Here is a 22,997-nt window from a genome sequence, read left to right as displayed (position 1 = left end):
TTGCAACTAGAGATGATCTTGTACAATATTGAATTTTGTGTGCTCCGAGTACTAAAAATATCTCAGACATGTCAGATTCTACTATAATTGTAACCCATTTATTATTACATAATACCACCTAAAAATATTTAGAGATTTGTCCATGAGAGAAAACATTAGAAATATATCATCCCAGGCAAATAAAACTTACTCACCCAAAGGAATATCTTTATAATGAATGATACTTATTGTAAAGGAATTCTCTGTAGAATAAACAAAAGTTATTATTTTCAAATATAGATCAGTTGTTACATTGCATTTAATAGCACTAGGAAGGCTGAATTACAATCAGTAAACAATATCTTATTTGAGTCTTTTTTGTTTCCTTAAAGTAGCAACCATAAACAATGACAGAAAACTTAAATATGTATCATGTTGTAAGTTATATGTCTTGTAATTTTTAGAAAGTGTAACAGAAGTATGGTGTTTTTGAATTTAATCTTCAACTTTCATTTGCAAATCAGAAGAAAATTATGCAAATAATTATAAATAATGAACATTTACAGTAAGTGTTTATAGTGTTTTATAATTTGAGTAGTAAATGATAACACATACTGATGATTTTTATCAATTTTTCCTATTTTGGTAGCTTGAGGTACCTAAATGTGACAAGTCCCTAAAACAATAGCAAAACCCTGCCCTTCTTCTTAAAAGCAAACAAAGGACCATGGTAAAGATAAGGAAGACAGGTTTTTTATTTGTTCATTTTTTGTTTAGATAAATAACAGCATTATCTGAGCCTTACTTTTGGTCAAGTATTAAGCTTACAAATGTACATGAATTATTTGGTTTCATTGTAGTAATCATACAGGAATGTAAAATATTGAGTAAGCTGAGATTCAGAGGTTAAGGAACCAAGGACTGTACTCAAGGTTATATAGCTAAGAAAGCACCTGTTTTTAAGAGGTGTCTTTGGTTGCAAATAACCAAAGTAACACTAAGTAACCTAAGCAGGAAGGAGAAATTCATTTTAAGACATAGAACTATCTTACAAAAGCCATCAGTACAGATTCAATTTGGCATCAAAAAGCAATTGTTACTTGGCATTGAATAGTTCTCTGTGGCCCAATTTGATTCATTCTTCTCTAGTATAAAAAATTTCTCCCTTACCACCCATGTTTTTGTGGTATGAAGTGAAGTGAAGTGAAAGTCACTCAGTCGTGTCCGATGGAATTCTCCAGGCCAGAATACTGGAATGGGTAGCCTTTCCCTTCTCCAGGGGATCGTTCCCACCCAGGGATTAAACCCAGGTCTCCCGTATTGCAGGCAGATTCTTTACAAGCTGTGCCACCAGGGAAGCTTAAAAAAAATCTGCCTTATCACCCATGTTTTTGTGGTATAATTTGATCACATTTCACTTTACAGCTTTAGCAACCTGAAGTTAATGATTCTGTCTCTGCTTAGTTAAGATGTGCATTCTTATACCAAATCACCTTACAAGAGAAGGACATCACACTATGTGAACCTACTCACAGTGTACCCAGGGAGAATGAGAAATTAATAAGGTCACCTAAAAAGTGGCTACTACAGGAGCAGAACTGGCACATTACATAGATCAGGGTTAATTGTCTCAGAATGCATGAGTTGAACACTACTGTGGTTTCCAAAAAAACCTTTCACATTTTGCTTTTAAATTTCTCTCAGACAGCATTAAGTACTTAGTGTGGTCTGTAGTAGTCAATAGAAACTTAGATTGAACAAATAACTGGGTTTGGGAATTATTACTCTGGTGCATGCTCAGTCACTAAGTCATGTTCGGCTCTTTACAACCCCATAGACTATAGCCTGCCAGCTCCTCTTGTCATTGGGATTTCCCAGGCAAGAATACTGCAGTGGGTTGCCATCTACTTCTCCATTACTCTGGTAGGGAAGTCTTATAATACAAGACGTTTTATACTTGGATTGTAAATGTCTTTAATGGATGGAGGTTTGATTATTCTTCCTGTTCTCATGAGAATTGATGATTTTGAGATATTCCTACATTTGGAAATATGCAAAATAAAGACACATGGAGTTTAAAGTCTAAAATCAAGAAATGAAAGTTTAGAATTTTAATTAATAATAATTAATTTTATCAGTTCCTTCAGGTGCTCAGGCATGTCTGACTCTTCATGACTCCATGAACGTCAGCATGCCAGGATTCCCTTTCCATCACCAACTCTTGGAGCTTTCTCAAATGCATGTCCATCAAGTGTGATGTCATCCAAATATCTCATCCTCTATTGTCCCCTTCTCCTCCTGCCTTCAATCTTTCCCAGCATCAAGATCATTTCTAATGAGTCAATTCTTCACATCAGGTGGCCAAATTATTGGGGCTTTAGCTATAGTATAAGTCCTATCAATGAATATTCAGGACTAATTTCCTTTAGGATTGTCTGATTTGATCTCCTCGCTGTCCAGGGACTCTCAAAAGTCTTCTCCAATACCACAGTTCAAAAGCATCAATTCTTTGGCACTCAACTTTCTTTGTGGTCCAAATCTCACATCCAACAAGATTACTGGAAAAACCATAGCATTGACAAGATGGATGTTTGTTGGCAAGGTAATGTCTCTGCTTTTCAATATGCTGTCTAGGTTGGTCATAGCTTTTCTTCCAGAGAACAGGTAGATTTTAATTTCATGAATTAAAGACACCCAGGACTGATCTCCTTTAGGATGGACTGGTTTGATCTACTTGTTGTCTGAGGGATTCTCAAGAGTCTTTTCCAACACCACAGTTCAAAAGTTTCAATTCTTCGGTGCTCAGCTTTCTTTTAGTCCAACTCCCTTATCCATACATGACTACTGGAAAAATCATAGCTTTGACTAGATGGACCTCTGTTGACAAAGTAATGTCTCTGCTTTTTAATATGCTGTTTAGGTTGGACATAGCTTTTCTTTCCAAGACGCAAGCTGCAGTCACCATCTGCATTAATTTTGTAGCCCAAAAACTAAATTCTCTCACTGTTTCCATTGTTTCTTCATCTATTTTCCATGAAGTGATGGGACTGGATGCCATGATCTTCGTTTTTTGAATGTTGAGTTTTAAGCTAGCTTTTTTACTCTCCTCTTCACTTCATCAAGAGGCTCTTTAGTTTTTTAGATCATTTCTAGTTAGATTAGAAAATAAATAATAATTTTCAATAATTTAAAACCCCTTTGCAATTTTTTTACTTCCTTAAGAAAATTATTTAAACTCAACTGTTTTAGTTTGAGAAGCAAGTGAAAAGATTTGGTTGTAAAACAAGTGAAAATTCAAGAGCAGAGGAAAATTATACAAAGCAAGAGACCATTTTTACCAATAGCATATGATTATTAAGTTTATTATGGTCTTTAAATGTCTATATGTACAGCTTTATAATAAAATTATGAAAATAATCTTAGCCTAAACATAAAAAGTTTGCCTAAACAACTGCTATAACAACTGAACTCCCCCCATCCCACCAAAAAAGGCCAAAAGTTTATCCCATGTGAAAATCTGAGCTGAAATAAACTTCTGTGACTAATGAGCAGGGTAGGCCCAAGGCATGTAAAGTTTGGCAGTCAGATATGCCCCATAAGAGTCATACTACACAAACAATAGCTCTCTGGAAATCTAACATCATCATCCATATTTTGCAGGTGCCCAATCTCAAAAAACTATTGGCTTACAGCATATAAACATGGCTTTTATGAAATATGATTTCAGTTTGCCAATACATTTTTCCCTCTTGGCCCAGTGTATATTTCGGTGATCACAATAGTTCTAAAAACATATATCTATCTTTAGAACATCTCAGTATAATAGCAAGAAAGAAAACTGACAGTTTTATGATGACTGACAATGTGAAAATTTTTAAAGAAGCAGATTTATCTTGCAAAGTGGTAGAGATTATTAAGCACGTATTACAGTGTACGTGTTTTGCATGAGTAAATTCCCAAATTGAAATGAGTCTACCAGTCTGTGCAGATGTATGCCATTCTACTGGATAGATTACTTGGAATATGGAAAACTTTGGTAGTTTATGGAAATAGTTTCCTTTTCTAGCTCTTCATAAAAAGGCAAGAGTTCAAAAGAGTATCCTCTTTAAAAACTCAAAATTTAAAGTCATAAATTATTATGAATAAATATCTGCCAAAGAAACAGTTTAAGACATTTTTTAAAATGAGGTACAAATATGTTTGGAATGCTTTTCCATATTTTCGTCTGTATTTATGCTAATTTGAAATATCGAATTACTTAATACAATTACTTATGCACTACAGTCTTCCAGTGAGATTTGGGATTCCAAAATTACTTTTATCTTATTTTTAAAAATCGTCTTACTTTTAATAAGATGTAGCATATGTAGTCAGTACATTGTATAGGCTGTAAGAATCTCCTTTTGGTATTTTAAGAAAGATAAATCACCTATTATGGTGAGCAAAGAAATGTGCCACCCATATTGGAAAACAAGGAAGGCTATGATGTCCCATTGTGGGATGTGGAGATCAGATAGTCCCAACTCTGAGTTCCACTGGAGTCCATCTCAGCAGAGTAGCCACCTTTAAATAAAATATTTTTCTCTTTTCCTCTTATTTTTTACTTGGAAAACTGTACAGGATGTATTTCATCTTCCTTGTTTCTATTTTAGATATTTCACACTTTCAGATGGGTTTTCCCAGGTGGTGCTAATGGTAAAGAACCCGCCTGTCAATGCAGAAGATGCAAGAGATGCGGGTTCAATCCCTGGGTCGGGAAGATCTCTTGGAGGAGGGGCAACCCCTCCAATTTTCTTGCCTGGAGAATCCCATGGACAGAGAAGCCTGGCAGGCTACAGTCCATAGAGCTGCAAAGAATCGGACAGGATGGAAGCAACTTAGCATGCATACATGCATTGTAAGACATGTATAATTTTATTTTCTCTTACTGTTTTTGGGGCCTGTGGCAAGGATGAAAATGAAGCAAATAGTGAAGTCCAGAGTCTATAGGAAAGGGAAATCTTGACAAATAGCTTTGCTTACCTGAAGTCAGAGTAACATGTTTGCAGCTGATTGTTCCAGTGAAGTATCTGATGCATTTGGACCAAGATTGAGATTTTAAATTCCCACTGTTGAAGCCATTTATTAAGGCCCAGGATTTATATATTCATCAACATCATCATCATTATTAATTGATGCTGTTATTATCTTTCATATTAGTTAATAGCTTTTTAAAAAAATAATGTCATTTTCAGCCAAAATGTTTCAGAACATTGGATGTCTTTCAAATAGCTTGAGGGAAATATACTAAAGAATATCGTAACTTGCTACAGTGAATTCCATTCCTCCTTTGTGCCCAAAGTTTCTGTAAAAATATGTCCAGAAAAATTGCTTTTTTATATTAGGAGTATACAACTTACATGTGTGTGTAAATGTTCTCTATCATTATGTTGCCTTTCAATTCCAGAACTACTTTCTCTAATCTCTAAGTGATTCTAGCACCTGCGAGCAAAACTCTGTTAACATTGTTTCCATTACCATTTTGAGGAATTTTAACACGCTTAGAGTTGACTGTTTCAGAATGTTAGTCTCACATTTTCTCAGTAGTCTCAATGCTGGTGCTCAATTGCTTCTTTGCTGTACATCAGTATGCTGCTGCTGCTGCTGCTAAGTCGCTTCAGTCGTGTCCGACCCTGTGCGACCCCATAGACGGCAGCCCACCAGGCTCTGCCATCCCTGGGATTCTCCAGGCAAGAATACTGGAGTGGGTTGCCATTTCCTTCTCCAGTGCATGAAAGGGAAAAGCGAAAGTGAAGTAGCTCAGTCGTGTCCGACTCTTAGCGACCCCACGGACTGAAGCCTTCCAGGCTCCTCTATCCATGGGATTTTCCAGGCAAAAGAGTACTGGAGTGGGGTGCCATTGCCTTCTCCGATAAATGTATGTAAATTTCTCTTCTCTAAAAATTGTACATTGATGGGATTTCAAATTCTTGACATGTGTCCCTTTGGCACACCTCATGCCTTTTCATATTGTTTACACTTTTTTGTCATTAAAATCTAGCTTATCTCATATCTTACATATTATTATAATCCAAATGCCATCTTTTAGAGTCAATGGAATTAGGTTGAATGGTTTTCCATTTTTAATATCCTAATTCTCCTGTCCTATTGTTTTACTTAGTTTCTTCATATCTACTTTATTACCAAGTCTATACTAATCTACAGTGATCACTAAACCAAATATTGGATTTTACTGTTTGTATGCAGTGTACATTTCTGTATATTTTGATATTGTTGATAGGCTTAGCAAGAAGTTCTCTACTTCCTTGGTTTCTGTAACACAATTCTTTCCATGATATTCTTCAAACTCTTTTACTTTTCCTTCTTAGTGCTTCATTATTTCTTTCTCTTCTTTCTGTCATACCCCAAACATACTTTGAACCTCTTTTGTTCTGTTCCACTAGGATTTCTTCACTTTGCAACATTATATCACTTCTGTAGGCCAAATACTTCCAAATCTAATTTTCTAGCATTAGAATCTATGGAATTTTAGTTTGCCATTTCTAACTACCTCTTTTCCATCTTCACATATATTTAACAAAAGAATTCTAAGTCATAAGTCAATCATTAAAAGCTCTTTGACATAGGTTTCAGTAAGTTTTCAACCTTATTTTCTGTATGCTTCAACAATAAGATCCAACCAGCGAGTCCTAAAGGAAGTTAGTCCTGAATATTCATTGGGAGGACTAATGCTGAAGCTGAAACTCTAATACTTTGGCCACCTGATGAGAAGAACCAACTCATTGGAAAAGACCCTGATGCTGGGAAAGATAGATGGCGGGAGAAGGGGACGACAAATGATGAGATGGTTGGATGGCATCAATGCCATGATGGACATGAGCTTGAGTAGGTTCTAGGAGTCAGTGATGGACAGGGAAGCCTGGCATGCTGCAGTCCATGGGGTTGCAGAGTCAGACACAACTGAGTGACTGAACTGAACTGAACTGAACAATTATACAGTGGGAGTGACAAACAGATTCAAGGAATTAGATATGATAGACAGAATGCCTGAAGAACTATGGACTGAGGGTCATGACATTGTACAGGAGGTAGTGATCAAGATGATTCCCAAGAAAAAGAAATGCAAAAAGGCAAAATGGTTGTCTGAAGAGGCCTTGCAAATAGCAGAGAAAAGAAGAGAAGCTAAAGGCAAAGGAGAAAAGGAAGGGTATGTTCATTTTAAAGTAGAGTTCCAAATAATAATAAGGAGAGATAAGAAAGCTTTCCTCAGTGATCAATGCAAAGAAAAAGAGGAAAACAATAGAATGGGAAAGACTAGAGCTCTATCTCTTCAATAAAAAGAAATACCAAAGGAATATTTCATGCAAAGATGGGCACAGTAAAGGACAGAAATGGTAAGGACCTAACAGAAGCAGAAGATATTAAGAAGAGGTGGCAATAATACACCGAAGAACTATACAAAAAGGTTCTTCATGACCCAGATAACCACAATAATGTGATCACTCACCTAGAATCAGACATCCTGGAATGCAAAGTCAGTAGGCCTTAGGAAGCATCACTATCAACAAAGCTAATGGAGGTGATGGAATTCCAATTGAGCTATTTCAAATCCAAAAAGATGATGGTGTGAAAGTGCTGCACTCAATATGCCAGCAAATTTGGAAAACACAGCAGTGGCCACAAGACTGGAAAAAGGTCAGTTTTCATTCCAATCACAATGAAAGACAATGCCAAGGAATGTTCAAACTACCGCATAATTGCACTCATCTCACACGCTAGCAAAGTAATGCTCAAAATTCTCCAAGCCAAGCTTCAGCTGTACATGAACCATGAACCTCCGGTTGTTCAAGTTGGATTTAGAAAAGACAGAGGAACCAGAGATCAACTTGCCAACATATGTTGAATTATCGAAAAAGCAAAAGAGTTCAGGAAAAATATATACTTCTGCTTTATTGACTACAGCAAAGCCTTTGACTGTGTAGTTCACAATAAAATGTGGAAAATTCTTCAAGAGATGGGGATACCAGACCACCTTACCTGCCTACTGAGAAACCTGTATTCAGGTCAGGAAGCAACAGTTAGAACTGGACATGGAACAAACTGGTTCCAAATTGGGAAAGTGGTACGTCAAGGCTGTATATTATCACCCTGCTTGTTTAACTTATATGCAGAATACATCATGTGAAATCCTGGGCTGGATGAAGCACAAGCTGGTATCAATATTGCCAGGAAAAATATCAATAACCTCAGATAGGCAGATGACACCACCCTTATGGCAGAAAGTGAAGAACTAAAGAGCCTCTTGATGAAAGTGAAAGAGAGTGAAAAAGTTGGCTTAAATCTCAACATTAAGAAAACTAAGATCATGGCATCCAGTCCCATCACTTCATGACAAATAGATGGGGAAACAATGGAAAAAAATGGTAGACTTTATTTTCCTGGGCTCCAAAATCACTGCAGATGATAACTGCAGCCATGAAATTAATAGATGCTTGCTCCTTGGAAAAAAAGCTATGTCCAACCTAGATAGCATATCAAAAAGCAGAGACATTCCTTTGCCAACAAAGGTCCATCTTGTCAAAGCTATGATTTTTCCTGTAGTCATGTATGGATGTGACAGTTGGACTATAAAGAAAGCTGAGCACTGAAGAATTGATACTTTTGAGCTGTGGTTTTGGAGAAGACCCTTGAGAGTCCCTTGGACTGCAGGGAGATCCAACCATTCAATCCTAAAAGAAATCAGTCCTGATTATTCATTGGAAAGACTGACGTTGAAGCTGAAACTCCAATACTTTAGCCACATGATGCCAAGTACTGACTCATTGGAAAAGACCCTGATTTTGGGAAAAATTGAAGGCAGGAGGAAAAAGGGATGACAGAGAATAAGATGATTGGGTGGCATCACCTACTCAATGGACATGAGTTTGAGTAAACACCGGGAGATGTTGAAGGACAGAGAAGCCTGGCATGCTGCATTCTATGGGGTCACAAAGTTTCAGACACGACCAAGCTACTGTATTGAACTGCTGCTGCTGCTGCTGCTAAGTCGCTTCAGTCGTGTCCCACCCTGTGAGACCCCTTAGACGGCAGCCCACCAGGCTCCCCTGTCCCTGGGATTCTCCAGACAAGAACACTGGAGTGGGTTGCCATTTCCTTCTCCAATGCATGAAAGTGAAAAGTGAAAGTGAAAAGTGAAAGTGATGTCTCTCAGTCGTGTCCGACTCTTAGTGACCCCATGGACTGCAGCCTACCAGGCTACTCCGTCCATGGAATTTTCCAGGAAAGGATACTGTAGTGTGTTGCCATTGCCTTCTCTGGTTATGAACTGAACTGAATATAATTATAAATACACATCTATATGTTTTTTCTCTTTAGTTCTCTCAAAACCAGAACAGTGGAGGGCCTAAGTTTGCCTAGCAGTATTATTGTGTTTCATATGGAAAAATTTTAAATTGAAAATACAAGCACAGAGGAAAAGTGTTTTCTCTTCTCTTTTAGAAGCATTCTGACTCTACTGTCCCAAGCTTTAACAGGGAGTTCATGTTATCTCATAGTATTTACTAAATATTTCTTAGCTTGTTCATTTTTATCACAAGCTAATTTTATATTAAAAAAAAGTTTTTAAGTACACTTTAAAAGCACTTCTCATGATATGACTAGCTCATCCTACATTATTTCTCATAACTCAGTGAATACCTGAAGAACTTTGTGGCCTAAAACACCCCTTAGTAGAAACAATTTTTAGAATTCTAGGTATTTTCAAGTTAATTCTCTGTTTAAAATAGTAGCAATAAATGATCCACTGGGCATGATGTGTTCATTTGAGTCAAGCAAAGCATTCTTAATCTTTAATGGTTTTAATCAGAGTGGAAAATATCGACATACATTCAAATGACAGTAAGGTCTATGTAAGTAATTTCATTAGATGTGAACAATGATTGCTAGAACAGAGTAGTCAAGTAATATAAGTCTGTGCTGACAGTCAAGTAATGTAACTCCTCCTGACAATCATTGTAGTTACATTTCTACCAAAAAATGTAAATGCATGGCCTGTGAATGCATGCATATTGATTAGTACCCAGATAATCAGACTGCATGATGACTGACTGAAAGCTATTTATGATTTTGCTTAGCAATAAGAAACATAGATCTGGACAACTTTTGTAGCAATTTATTTTCAGGTATCAAAGACAGCAGATACTTTAAAATGCATGTAAACTCTCTAACTTTCTAAAACACTTGAAATTATAAAATTTTACATACCTGTTGAAAATGTACAAAATGACTAGCAGTAATGTTTTATGTTAGAAAGACACTTTATTGAGTTGCAATAAATGAATTTCATAGCTTTATAACTGAGTATCCTTCTACTTGGTAAACCATCATGTAGAAGAGTTCTCTTCTTTCTTAGAGAACTATTTCTTTCTTTCTTTGTTACTTAGAATACAATGAAAACTTAATTGGTATTTTATTTCTTTACATTTTATGATAGCATCACTTATTTGATAACTATATATGGCTGATCTTTCTTGTAGAAATACAGAAATGACTCTTCCTGTGGATATGGAAAATTAAATATGTTGAGTATGTATCATGTCAGTGTTCATGCTGTATATTAAAATGTAAAGTTAATATACAAATGATTTTCATTTTTAAACTTTAGAGAAAGATTCTTTAATTACATTTAGATGCACTGAAATTCACATAAATTTCCTATAGCCAGTAATTGATAATTTCAATCTCCAGTAACTAAATATATTTAGGATTAGATTAGATAGAGAATGAATTAGGAAAACCTTGTGAAGATTAATGAATCCTCCCACTATTTTATCAATTTTTTTGTATGCAAAAGTGAAACTAATACATTCCCAATTATCTCTCATAACATTAGTTTCTTAATAAAAAGGGTATGTCTAGCCATGTGAGTTTGAGAAATTTTGGGTTAAACATAGTTTGTCAATTTGTTTACCAAAGGACTAGATTTTTAATATGCAAACAGGTTTTTAAGAGCCCTATGAGACAGGAAGCGTTTCCCTGGTGGCTCTGCTGGTAAAGAATCTGCCTGCAAAGCGGGAGACCTGTGTTCCTCCTGGGGTTGGAAAGATCTCCTGGAGAAGAGAACTGCTACCCACACCAGTATTCTTGAGTGGAGAATCCAATAGACAGTGGAGCATGGCAGGCTATAATCCATGGGGTCACAAGAGACACGACTGAGTGACTTTTACACACATACACATGAGCCAGGGATCAGAGGAAGTTGAGAATTAGGGGTGGGGAGAAACAGTAGGAAATTGAAATCTAGTTGGGGATATTTGTGGCAAATACAAAATAATTGGAAACTTGTAAAATCTTTACATGCTGTTTTAAATTCATTTTGTACCTTTTAACAAGACTTCCTCTAGGGTTTAAGATTTTTGCTTGTGTCTTCTGTGTGTGTATTTCCGGTATCCATAACAATGACAAGCACACAATAACTGTTTGCATGAAAAGTTGTATTTAATTTTGGAAAATATAATTGGAAAAATCTTATTCCAATCAACCTTTAGGAACTATGAAAGTTAAAGTGTTAGTCTCTTCTGTTCAGCTCTTTACAACCCCATGGACTGTGGCCGGCTAGGCTCATCTATCCATGGAATTCTCCAGGCAAGAATACTGGAGTGGGTTGCCCTTTCCTTCTCCAGAGGATTTTCCCAACCCAGGGATAGAACCCAGGTCTCCTGCTTTGCAAGTAGATTCTTTACAGTCTGAGCCACCAAGGAAGCCCTTAGGAATTAGGTAGAATGTTTTAATTTTAAGTAATAAAAATTAACATTAAAACTGGAGTGCATGTGTGTATATGGATAAGATCAGAGAACTCTACTATCCCCTTATTTCTGAGCAGGCATGTAATATGTACCAACTATTTACTTTTTTGAATCAAAAAGTAAACTAGATAGCTTCTGCAATAGTCTCAAAATCTAGTTTATATAAAAAACTGGATCTTGTTCAGACTTCACAGTTAAGATGCCAATGCATCTTTCCTTGAGGAGACATTCTGCAGGAAACTTTCTTGCTGGCAAAGTTTATACCATCTTGAAATAAGTAAACAGTCCATAAACTCTATATACTAGCAGGCAGCAGTAAACAGTCAACCTCTGAACCATTCACTAGACCAGAAAAGCTTCCTGAGATACCAAATAGTTTCTTCAAATCTTGCATTCCACACATGTGTCTAGCAAAAATTCATTTAAAATTCCTAGCTTAGAGAATATGTAATATCTTACTAGCGCTAGGGAGAATCATTTCTGCAACATTTAGCTTTGGTTATAATACAGCAGTCTACAACTGCAAAGCCAGTTAAAAATAAGTTAATCAAAGATGACTTTACTTTTTATAATAGCAGTGACCTTGCAAAACCTGATCTTGAAATCTTGTTTACTTAGTCCAACTTAGTCCAACTTGCTTTCCTTTTAATAACCCTGACTGTTGCTATTCAGAAGAAAAGTGCAAGTGTCAATCACTCAGCTGTGTCCAACTCTTTGGGACTCCATAAACTGTAGCCCGCCAGGCTCCTCTGTCCATAGAATTTTCCAGGCCAGAGTACTGTAGTGGGTAGCCCTTCCCTTCTCCAAGGGATCTTCCTAACCCAGGGATCAAACCTGGGTCTCCCGCATTGCAGGCCAATTCTTTACCATCTGAGCCATGAAGGAAGCTCCATTCAAAAGCAAGTAATCTGTAAAATAGCAAAATCTAAGAACTGTAGGTATATCTGCATTTACTAATAATTTTTTTAAATTAAAGTTCAAGTAATGTTATTCTACCTCTGTTGCTTCCATACCTGGCTAAATGATATGGGCGTCCTATTAAGATTTCTGAATGATTTTGAGTAAAAGAGTATATTATGTTTGGAGAGGTTCACAGTTTCCAAATACATACTGTCCTTTAAACTTACATGTATTGGTATTTTCACATTTGCTTAGCTTCAGTTAAAATATTTATTTCCCAGTCAAATGATGAATTTGCATCCCAAAGGCAGGTATGATGTGATACAATCTGACTAGTAAATACATACATAAAATAAATTGATAAATAACAAGAGTTATTTATCGATTCATTTTTCACATAGTTTGTAACATATGGGGCCATAGCAAGCTCATTTTATTTTTGATTTATATATATGTATATATATATTTAACTGAAGTACAATAAACAAGTTTCAAACATAAGTTTCAGCTCAATTATATCCATAAAGTCAATACAGTTATGTAGCCAGATGCCAGATTAAAACAAACAGAATATAACCAGCACACCTTCTCCTAGCCACTACATGCCTCAGTAAGGGTAGCTACTGTCCTGACTTTTAACATCTAGAAATAGTTTTCCCTGTTTTCAAACACTGTCTAAAAAAATTATACAGAATGAACATGTTTGTGTCTTGGGCTTCTTTGTCTGAACATTTGGTATGTAAGATTTACCCATGTTTTTGATATAGATAAAGTTTAATCATTATCTTTGCTCTATAGTAGCACATTTTATGGGCTTCTCTGGTGGCTTAGTTGGTAAAGAATCTGCGTGCAATGTGGAAGACCTAGGTTCAGTTGGGAAGATCCCCTGGAGGAGGGCATGGCAACCCACACCAGTATTCTTTCCTGGAGAATCCCCATGGACAGAGGATCCTAGAGGTCTACAATCCATGGGGTCGCAACGAGTCAGATATGACTGAGCAACTAAGCACAGCACATTGTATAAATAAATATACCACACTTTATTTTCCATTATTCTTTTGATAGGCATTTGGGTTTTTGTTGTTTCAGGGCTTAGAAGAAAAAAAAAAAAAACTGTTATGAACATTATTTCACGCTTACCAGATATTGTCAAATAGTTTTCTCACATGTAAAGTTAACAGAATTCCTGTTGCTCTCATCAAAATAGATAGTGTCTATTCTATTTTAATTTCATTCATAAAATTCTCTTGTGTGTTTTATAGCATTGTTTTTTGAGTTACAATTCTCAAATAAAACAAAATAATTTATTTCCCATTTCAACAAAGTAGTGTACTATACTATCACCTTGACAAGATGAAGAATGTTATGTGATAGATTCTCTAATTTCCAACCCTCTCTGCTCAGCTAAGTAATCCTTGATTAATTTTAGGTGTCACAAAAATTAAGTCCATAGGAACATTTAGGAAAGGTTGAAAACTGGTATAGAAATATTCTAATTTTTAGTATTAACACCAAATATAAGGTTTTAGAACAATGTTATTGCATTTATTTTATTCATTAATTCACTTATTCAGTAATATATCTTCAATAGTCCCTGATCTAGATATTATATATGCAATTATTATTAGATTTTCTCATGGTGGTTACATTCTAGGAGGAGGAGACAGAAAACAAGTTAACATATGCTATTTAGTAAACAAGATCCCTTAAAGCTGAAATTTGAATTTATATTGGAAATAACATGGCTAATTTGATAGAGAGGAGCTGGGAGAGAACTTCAGCACTCACCCAGAAGCATTGTCTTGAGCTAAAGAATGGCCAAGAGAGAGTCAATGCAGATTTGGAAAACGATGTTATGGGGAGAAGAAAAGCAAATGAAAACAAACTAAAAGCAGAGAACAAGCAAACAGTAGCAACGAGTATTTTCAAAAAACACAATGAAGTCCTATTTCTTGAAATGTTATTGCAACACAGAAAAAGATGAGAGCCAATATAGGACCTTTCTAATGATGGTTAAACTGGAATTGAACAACTAAATAAATGGATGATTGTTGAGAAAAGTTTCTGTTGAAGTTAGAGTTAACAAGAAGTGATATCTAGAATGATCTGTGTGGTACTACAATACACTTGGAAACATTGTATGAACTCATGTTTAGCTTAATACAGATATCTGTTCAGTTCAGTTCAGTCATTCAGTCGTGTCCAACTCTTTGCGACCCCATGAACCACAGCACGCCAGGCCTCCCTGTCCATCACCAACTCCCTGAGTCCACCCAAGCCCATGTCCATCGAGTTGGTGATGCCATCCAGCCATCTCATCCTCTGTCGTCCCTTTCTCCTCCTGCCCTCAATCTTTCCCAGCATCAGGGTCTTTTCCAATGAGTCAGCTCTTCACATCAGGTGGCCAAAGTATTGGAGTTTCAGCTTCAATATCAGTCCTTCCAATGAACACCCAGGACTGATCTCCTTTAGGATGGACTGGTTGGATCTCCTTGCAGTCCAAGGGACTCTTAAGAGTCTTCTCCAGCACATATATATGTGTACACATATATTTTCTTGCTGTGAGGGTTAATAGGGCATAAAAGCAAGGGATTGCAAGTAGCAACAAACATGTCTTATCCCATGATCTTAGTTTTTAATAGCATTCCTTATTAAAAAGAACCAGGGCTCCTTGAGATAATGGCTGATTCTAAACCTGAGGCAGAAAATATACAAGATGAGTCTGGAGTATCTTTCTGTGTAAGAAAATAAGGAAATTCCAACACAACCCCCCTGCAAAGAAACATACTTTGGAGAGGATAAGGCAAAAGGAAATAAGAGCCAAAATGAACTATCTTCTAATGATCAAAACAGGAAAAACATAAACCATGTAAAAAATAATGTAGCAATGGATTATAACCCTAAGTGTAGAATTAATATCTATAGATCTACAGTGATATAAATAAGTTAGTGAATAAATAAATTATTTTGAGAAGTGGCAAGTTTCCCTTGAAGAAAAATTCCAAATAATTTATGAAGATACAGTGCCTTAAAGAAGGAGGAAGCAGAGTTCACTCTTGGTTGGTGTGGACTGTGTTAATGACTGCCTTCTATTTAGTATAGAATGGAAAGGGGAAGAATTACTTTGTAGTAGAAAAACTTGAGAAACACTACCTCATCCTGGTGATTGATGTCAACATCAGCAATGAAAAATTGTGCTAATACCCTGGTAATATATTTGTACACTGGATATGATATTAGGAAAGTGATGCTTTATCTCCATGGTATCCTTCCCCAAACCCATAACTTTAGTAATCTGTGAAAAAACACCAGAAAAATTCTAATAGTTAGGCACAATAGATGTACATAATACATGACCAGGACTCCTCAACATTGTCAAAGTCATCAGAAACAAGAGTCTGAGATACTGTCACAACTAAGAGCAATCTAAGAAGGTCAGATGACTAAATGTAATGTAGTATCCTAGATGTGATAGAGAAACAGCAGCAAAGGACATTAGGCTAAATAAAAAGAATCTGAATAAAGTAGAGACTTCAGTTAATAATAATGAACCAATATTTTTTCATTACTTAGAGCAAAATGCCATAATAATTAAATGTATTTTAAAGGGAGAAGTTAGATGCAGAATATATGAGAAATACTCTGTACTATCTTTTCAATATAAATCTAAAACTCTTTTTAAAAAGGAGTCTATTAAAAATACCAGCAGGAAATTAAAAATGAAGACTATTATTTTTTCACAGTATCTCTCCATAGTGTTAGTGAAAAATAAAGTTCTCCTCCTACCACATCTTTTTTTTATCTTGACACATCAGTCTTACACTTTCTAACTTAGTATCTGCCACCTACCATCTCCTATACTAGTTTCCTACAGTTTCCTAACAATCCACTCCAAAATTTAGTGGCTGGAAACAATGATCACTTACTATTCTCAAATCTGTATTCCAGCTGTGTGGTTCTTTTGATCACGACTGGACTCCCTCTTAGATCCTCTATGGTTGTTGTTTAGTCGCTAAGTTCTGTCTGACTCTGCAACTCCATGGACTATAGACCACCAGGATCCTCTGTCCATGGGATTTCCCAGGGAAGAATACTGGTGTGGGTTGCCATTTTTCTTTTTTTTACAGGGGATCGTCTTGACTCAGGGATCAATCCCAATCCTCCTGCTTGACAGGCATATTCTTTACCACTGAGCCCCCTGGGAAGACACTTATTTCCTTTGAGGACCAGCTAAATGGCTCTCTTCTGGAAGTCAGCTTGTTATTGGCTGCTTTGATTTTCTCCTATGTAGTCTTATTTTTCAGAAGGCCAAACTAGTCTTGTTTGCATGCTTGTATGGTCAGGCACAAACTGATAGTCACATTCTGCTGCCCCCAAAAATCACAAAGTCAGTAGGTATTTGAGGGGTAGCAAAACAAACTCTACTTGTTAATGGGAAAAGCTGAAAAATCACATTGTAAAGGGACATGAATAGCGATAAATAATTTCAGCCATCTGATAAACAATCTACAACATCCACCCATGCAGAAATAATCCCATAGGGTTGAATTTCTAGAATACTTTGTAACTAAACTTGTATTATATTCTGCTAGACTTAATATCAGGGAACCTACATTGTATTACAGAATATGATTATTTCTTTGTGAATTAGTAGTTCAGTAAAATTGAATGCAAGTATCTTCAAATTTTTTAATGCAAGAGTACGGTGTGTTTTTCTAATTTCCTCAAGAAACTAAAAATATCAAGCATTTTTCATCAATTAAAACATCTTAGCTTAAAGAAGCTGCACTATAATTCCTTTATCCCTTCATAGACAAAATTCCTGTCTCTTAAGTCTTGGTTTATTATCTTCAGTGTGGTCATAGCTGTTACTGTAATGAGCCCAAATGAAAAAAAAAAAAAAAAAAAAAACCCAACACATAACTTTAATGATTTGAATTGAAAATTAATAAGGATTTTATAGATAAACTATTTAAGCATCACTCTACAATGACTGAGTATGATTATTCAGTTTCCCAGTTCTATACCAGCATGTGACAGTTTGTGGTCACATTATACTGAGAGCCAAATCCCAGAACCATAAACAGGAAAAATTGAGATTTTACCTTGAATCACTTGACTATCAGCCATAACAACATATATGTTATTTTTATCACTTAACAAATGAATTAAGTGGATATTTAGCAGTAATGGCTGTGGTGGAAATTACAGTAATGATAATGAGAGTGTATATTTTTAAGGATTTTTCTATAAGTAAGACACCTTTTCATCAGATGATTATATTCCTTTAATGCTTAGACAAGTATTAGTTTCCTAGCTCTGCTCCAAGTGATAATTAATTGAACAGATTATTAAACACTATCAAATTCCAATCATGTTCACTCTATAATTTTTATATATCCAACAGAGATATCTGTTAATATATGAAAGGCTTATTTATGCCAGCGGTAAAAATGAGTGACTAACCTAGTGTCGTTATCCATCCCTACATTGCTAACTTATTATACAAAACTTTTGCTGACCAAGCTGAGAACCTGTCATTCATATTAAATTAAAATGAAATGTTAGAATCCAGGAAAATTGAAATGGATGATAAATAACATCCTGAGTGTCTCTTCAAGAATTATGAGTAATTATGATAGGGAAGTTCTCTGGTACATGACAGCTACTTGAAAATTCAGAAGTTTGTTTTGTCATGAAGAATACAAAATTGACATTTTAGTTACCATAAAATGAAAGAGATGCTTCTTAACATTATTTAAAAATATATTCTGTTTTTCATGGTATTGAGAAAATAAAAGAGACCATTTTGATTTAAAATATAAAGGGATTTTAGGTTCTATAAATTTTATTTTAAAATTTTCAGTAGCCATATGTCAAAAGTTTTAATGCATAGAACATACCATTTATAATTTTTTTCAGTTTGTATTCATTTTTCTATTGGTTTATTTGGCATGATAAAGAATATATTGGAATAAACTGCATAATTTTGAAATAAATATTTGCCTGGCCCATGAAGTTAGAGGCCTGGAGACCTCTAACATAGACCAGTCTCAATTTTTTTTTTCTCTTGATGAATGATATATAGTTTGGTGATACTAAAGTATGAAAAAAGCAGTTTTGTCTCATAGAAAAATATATGTTTTGAGAAAAATATGTGTTTAAGTCCCAGTATACTGGTTACTTGGTTGAATGACCTTGAACTACTTGTTTAATCTCTGATCCTCAGAATAAATAACTGTAAAATGTGGATATTGAAAATATTTTCTTAACTAATGAATTTTGGTAGAACTTAGGAAGAAGTTTGTTGTGGAGAACAAAGTAGATGGCATGGGTTACAGTGTCTTGTAAAATCAAAACTTTTAAGTGAATATTAGCTTTCTGTATTATTGCTATTTATAATCTTTGTATGTTCCATATTTTTCTCTGTTCATTTTCATCCAACCATAAAACTTCTGAACTGATAGCTATTACATGGATTTTATTAATGTGACTAATTTTATTTCAGAGAAAATAAAATGAATCCCTATCCCTCCCCTCTTTGGCTGATAAAAACCCAAATATGAAGTGTCTTTATGTTAATCAAGTGTTAAAGGCCATGTTCAGAACTTTATTAAAAGTTTTGCTGCCGAGATCCTAACCCCTGCTGAAATCAAAGGTGTGAATGACCACAAGCAGTTGGGTCTAAATATTTATAAAAAATTATATTCTCTTTTAACTTTTGTGCAATCAAATGGCATGTAACTTGAGTATCACTTTTAATTTCTTTCAAGTGAATTTGATTCATTAATGAATTTATTTTATTTGATGAGTGCTGTCTTGATTTCTCCCCTTCACCTATAAATTAATAATTGAAAACTAAAGTGGTTTTCTTTTTAAAAGATGCTATTTAGGAGAAAAAAGTTCTAGTGTTTGTAATCTTTCTAAATTTCTATAGCTTAAGAGAAAATAAGTTTATTTATTTTATTTATTAATTTCCCAAAGAAGGGAAAATTTGAAGAAACAATTTGTTCTGTTTTATTTTTTTCTTATTTATCTGGGGAATGGCTAGATGATTTAGTTTTTTTTTTTTTTTTTTTTTAAGGAGTAAATTTGTTTTTAGAGACAATGACTTCTATTATTACTACTGATGAACAACACCCAGGGACTATCTCTCTCTTCTATTCTATGATGCACAGCATCTCTGTTCTGTTTTAATAGACATTTTTTAAATGTTTAAGTTTAGTTGATTTACAATGTTAAATTCACATAAACAGTGTAGTGATTATTTTTACAGATTACACTCCATCGAAATTTATTGTAAGATAGTGGCTATGGTTCACTATGATATAAAATGTATGTTTGTTGTTTATCTATTTTATTGCTAGTAGTTTGTATCTCTTAATCCCATACCTCTATCTTGCACCTCCCCCAACTCCCCTCTCCTTGCTGGTACGTACTAGTTTGTTTTCTATATCAGTGAGTATGTTTCTGCTTTGTGATATGCATTCATTTTTTCTTGAGATTCCACATATAAGTGATATCATACAGTATTTTTCTTTCTCTATCTGATTTATTGCATTAAGCATAATATCCTCTAGGTCCATTTATATCGCTGAAAATGACAGAATTTCATTCTTTTTTATGGGTGAGTACTATTCCATTTCTCATATGTACCACATCTTCTTTATCTATTTGTCTGTTGATGGACCCTTGGGTTCCTTCCATATGTTGGCTATTGTGAATAATGCCGCTATGAACATTGAGGTGCATGTGTCTGCAAATTAGTGTTTTCTTTCTTCCTTTTTCTAATCAATTACAAGAAGTAGAATTGCTAGGTCATATGGTAGTTCTGTCCCTTGGATAGCAAGGAGATCAAACCAGTCAACTGTAAGGGAGATCAACCCTGAATATTCACTGGAAGGACTGATGATGAAGCTGAAGCTCCAGTATTTTGGTCATCTGATGCGAACAGGCGATTCATTGGAAAAGTCCCTGATGCTGGGAAAAATTGAGGCAGAAGGAGAATAGGGCGTCAGAGGATGAGATGGCTGGATGGCATCACTGATGAAATGAACATGAACTTGGGCAAACTTCCGGAGATGGTGAGGGAAAGGGAGGTCTGGAGTGCTGCAGTTCATGGGTTCACAAAGAGTTGGACACGACTGGGTGACTGAACAACAACAACAACATAATAGTTCTATTTCTAATTTTTTGAGGGATCCCTATACTCTTTACCAAAGTGATTGTACCAACTTTTATTCCCACCAACAGTGTACAAGGGTCCCCTCTTCTCCATATCTTCTCCAACTTTTATTCCCACCAACAGTGTACAAGTGTCCCCTCTTCTCCATATCTTCTCCAACATTTTTCATTTGTAGCCTTGTTGGTCTGACCCCGAGCTACTGGAGCAGAAGCCCTGAAGATTGGCTCTGAGCTGGTTTTGTTCCCTCTCAGTGTATATTTTCCCCTCTCCCTGGCACCAGGACCCTTGCCCTAGAGTGAGGGAGCGCTAAAGCAAGTGGGGCCCATGTGGGCTCTTGGCTTATGTCTACTGAAGATAAAAATCTGAGCTGTCTCAGATATGCTGCCTGGGTATGCATCCACATTTGTTTTCCATGGTTCTTTCAGATTCAGCCTCTGGTGCCAAGTCCATTTTGTCCCTAATAGCCAGTCACTGCCCCTAGCCTCCATCACCCACACCCTGTTACGGAGCCACACTGCAGGCAGGCTGGGCCCATGAAAACTCTTGCGCATATTGAGGGGTTAGTTGTGGTGAAGCAGCCACTATCAAAGATGGCTTTGGTAAATGCCAACAATGGTTGCTGCTGACCAATCTAGGCTCTGAGTCCCACGGTCCAATCTTCTTCCAGGTTGTGGCCACCCCAGATCCAGTGCTGCACTGGGACATGGAGTGGGGCTGGAGTGCTTGTTTGGCTTGACTGGGGTGTATGACAAGGTGGTCTCAGGAAGTCTGGCAGCCTCTAGAGCAGACCTTTCTCCACATTTCTCAGAGGCAAGCCAGGCTTCCCACAACCCTCCTGTTGGTTGCAGAGTTTCTCCAAGCAGTTAAGGAGGCTCATCTCCCCTCCCTACAGAACTGTGGTGCCCAGTCTGTGGCTGTCATTGCTGACTCCCCAGGTGGGTGTCCTCCCATGCAGTCTCCTTTTTCCTTTGACTCCCCTCCCAACTCCTGACCCTATTGCTTTTCTTTCCGTCCTAGTCGGTTATGTGTGTATCTTTCTTACAGCCTTGAATATACAGAAGTCTTTCTGCTGGCTTCCAGTTGAGATTTTAGTGAGAATTGTACCATAAGTAGATGTATTTTTCAAGTGTTCATGCAGTAGGTGAGCTGCATGTTCTCTTACTTTACCATCTGGATCAATCTCTCCTAATAGACATTCCTAATGTACTCATCAGTTGAGTTTATTTTAATAAATAAAAAATGTTAAAATAATGTGACTATTTAGATTATGTTATAAAAGTGTCAGAAAAATATATTTTGAAATTTTTTTTCTATTTGGAATAATTTATAGTACAACATTTTTTTGTCTTATGAGTATAGGTTCCATTCTTTTACTTTTATACTTCTTCCCATGAGATTGAAAGTTAATATTGCTTTTATCTGTTTTAAGGGAGTAGTAACAGGTCTAACAATTGAAATCTATAACAAGTAGCACAGCATAAGGATTTATCAAACTGTTTTGAAAAAAATATGTTTGCTTTAATCATCCTTACTTTTGCAAAATATTCTAGAAATCAATTTTGTTTTTCCAATAACACAGTCCCAGAACAATTGAGCAATAGAATGTGAAGTTGTAAACAAAATTCTTCATTTTCCAATATACCAGTATACACAACTTAGACAAGGTTCTTAACATTCTTTCTCCAGTAAAATCTAAGTTGAACAACTGTCTGAAAATGCTATTATAAGAGGCCCTATTCCATGGAAGGCAGACAAGCATGAAACTAGATTTTTTTCAGCTTTCATTTATTACTTGGTGGAAAAAAAAATGCCCAGAGAGGTGAAAAACTTCCCTTGATATTCAAATTTATATTTATCTATCAAGAGTTTATATTATTTTCAAATTTGAGAATTCCAAATTTTAATTATATACTGTTTAATTTGTTTTTATATATGTAAATAATTATATATATATATATATATATTTGTATTTACATACCTATGTTCTCATAATGTCTGGTATATTAACCTTTTTTAATGTAAGTTGCACAAATGATTCTACAATCTGTAATACTTTTATAAGCAATCACATACCAGGAGAAAATAAAATAATAAATGGTATCACTCAATGTTTCTTCCGCATAAATACA

This window comes from Giraffa tippelskirchi, chromosome 6 (genome assembly GCF_054371585.1).
Source record: "Giraffa tippelskirchi isolate mGirTip1 chromosome 6, T2T-mGirTip1v1.2.pri, whole genome shotgun sequence".
Taxonomy (NCBI): domain Eukaryota; kingdom Metazoa; phylum Chordata; class Mammalia; order Artiodactyla; family Giraffidae; genus Giraffa; species Giraffa tippelskirchi.
This window is presented reverse-complemented; position numbering follows the sequence as displayed.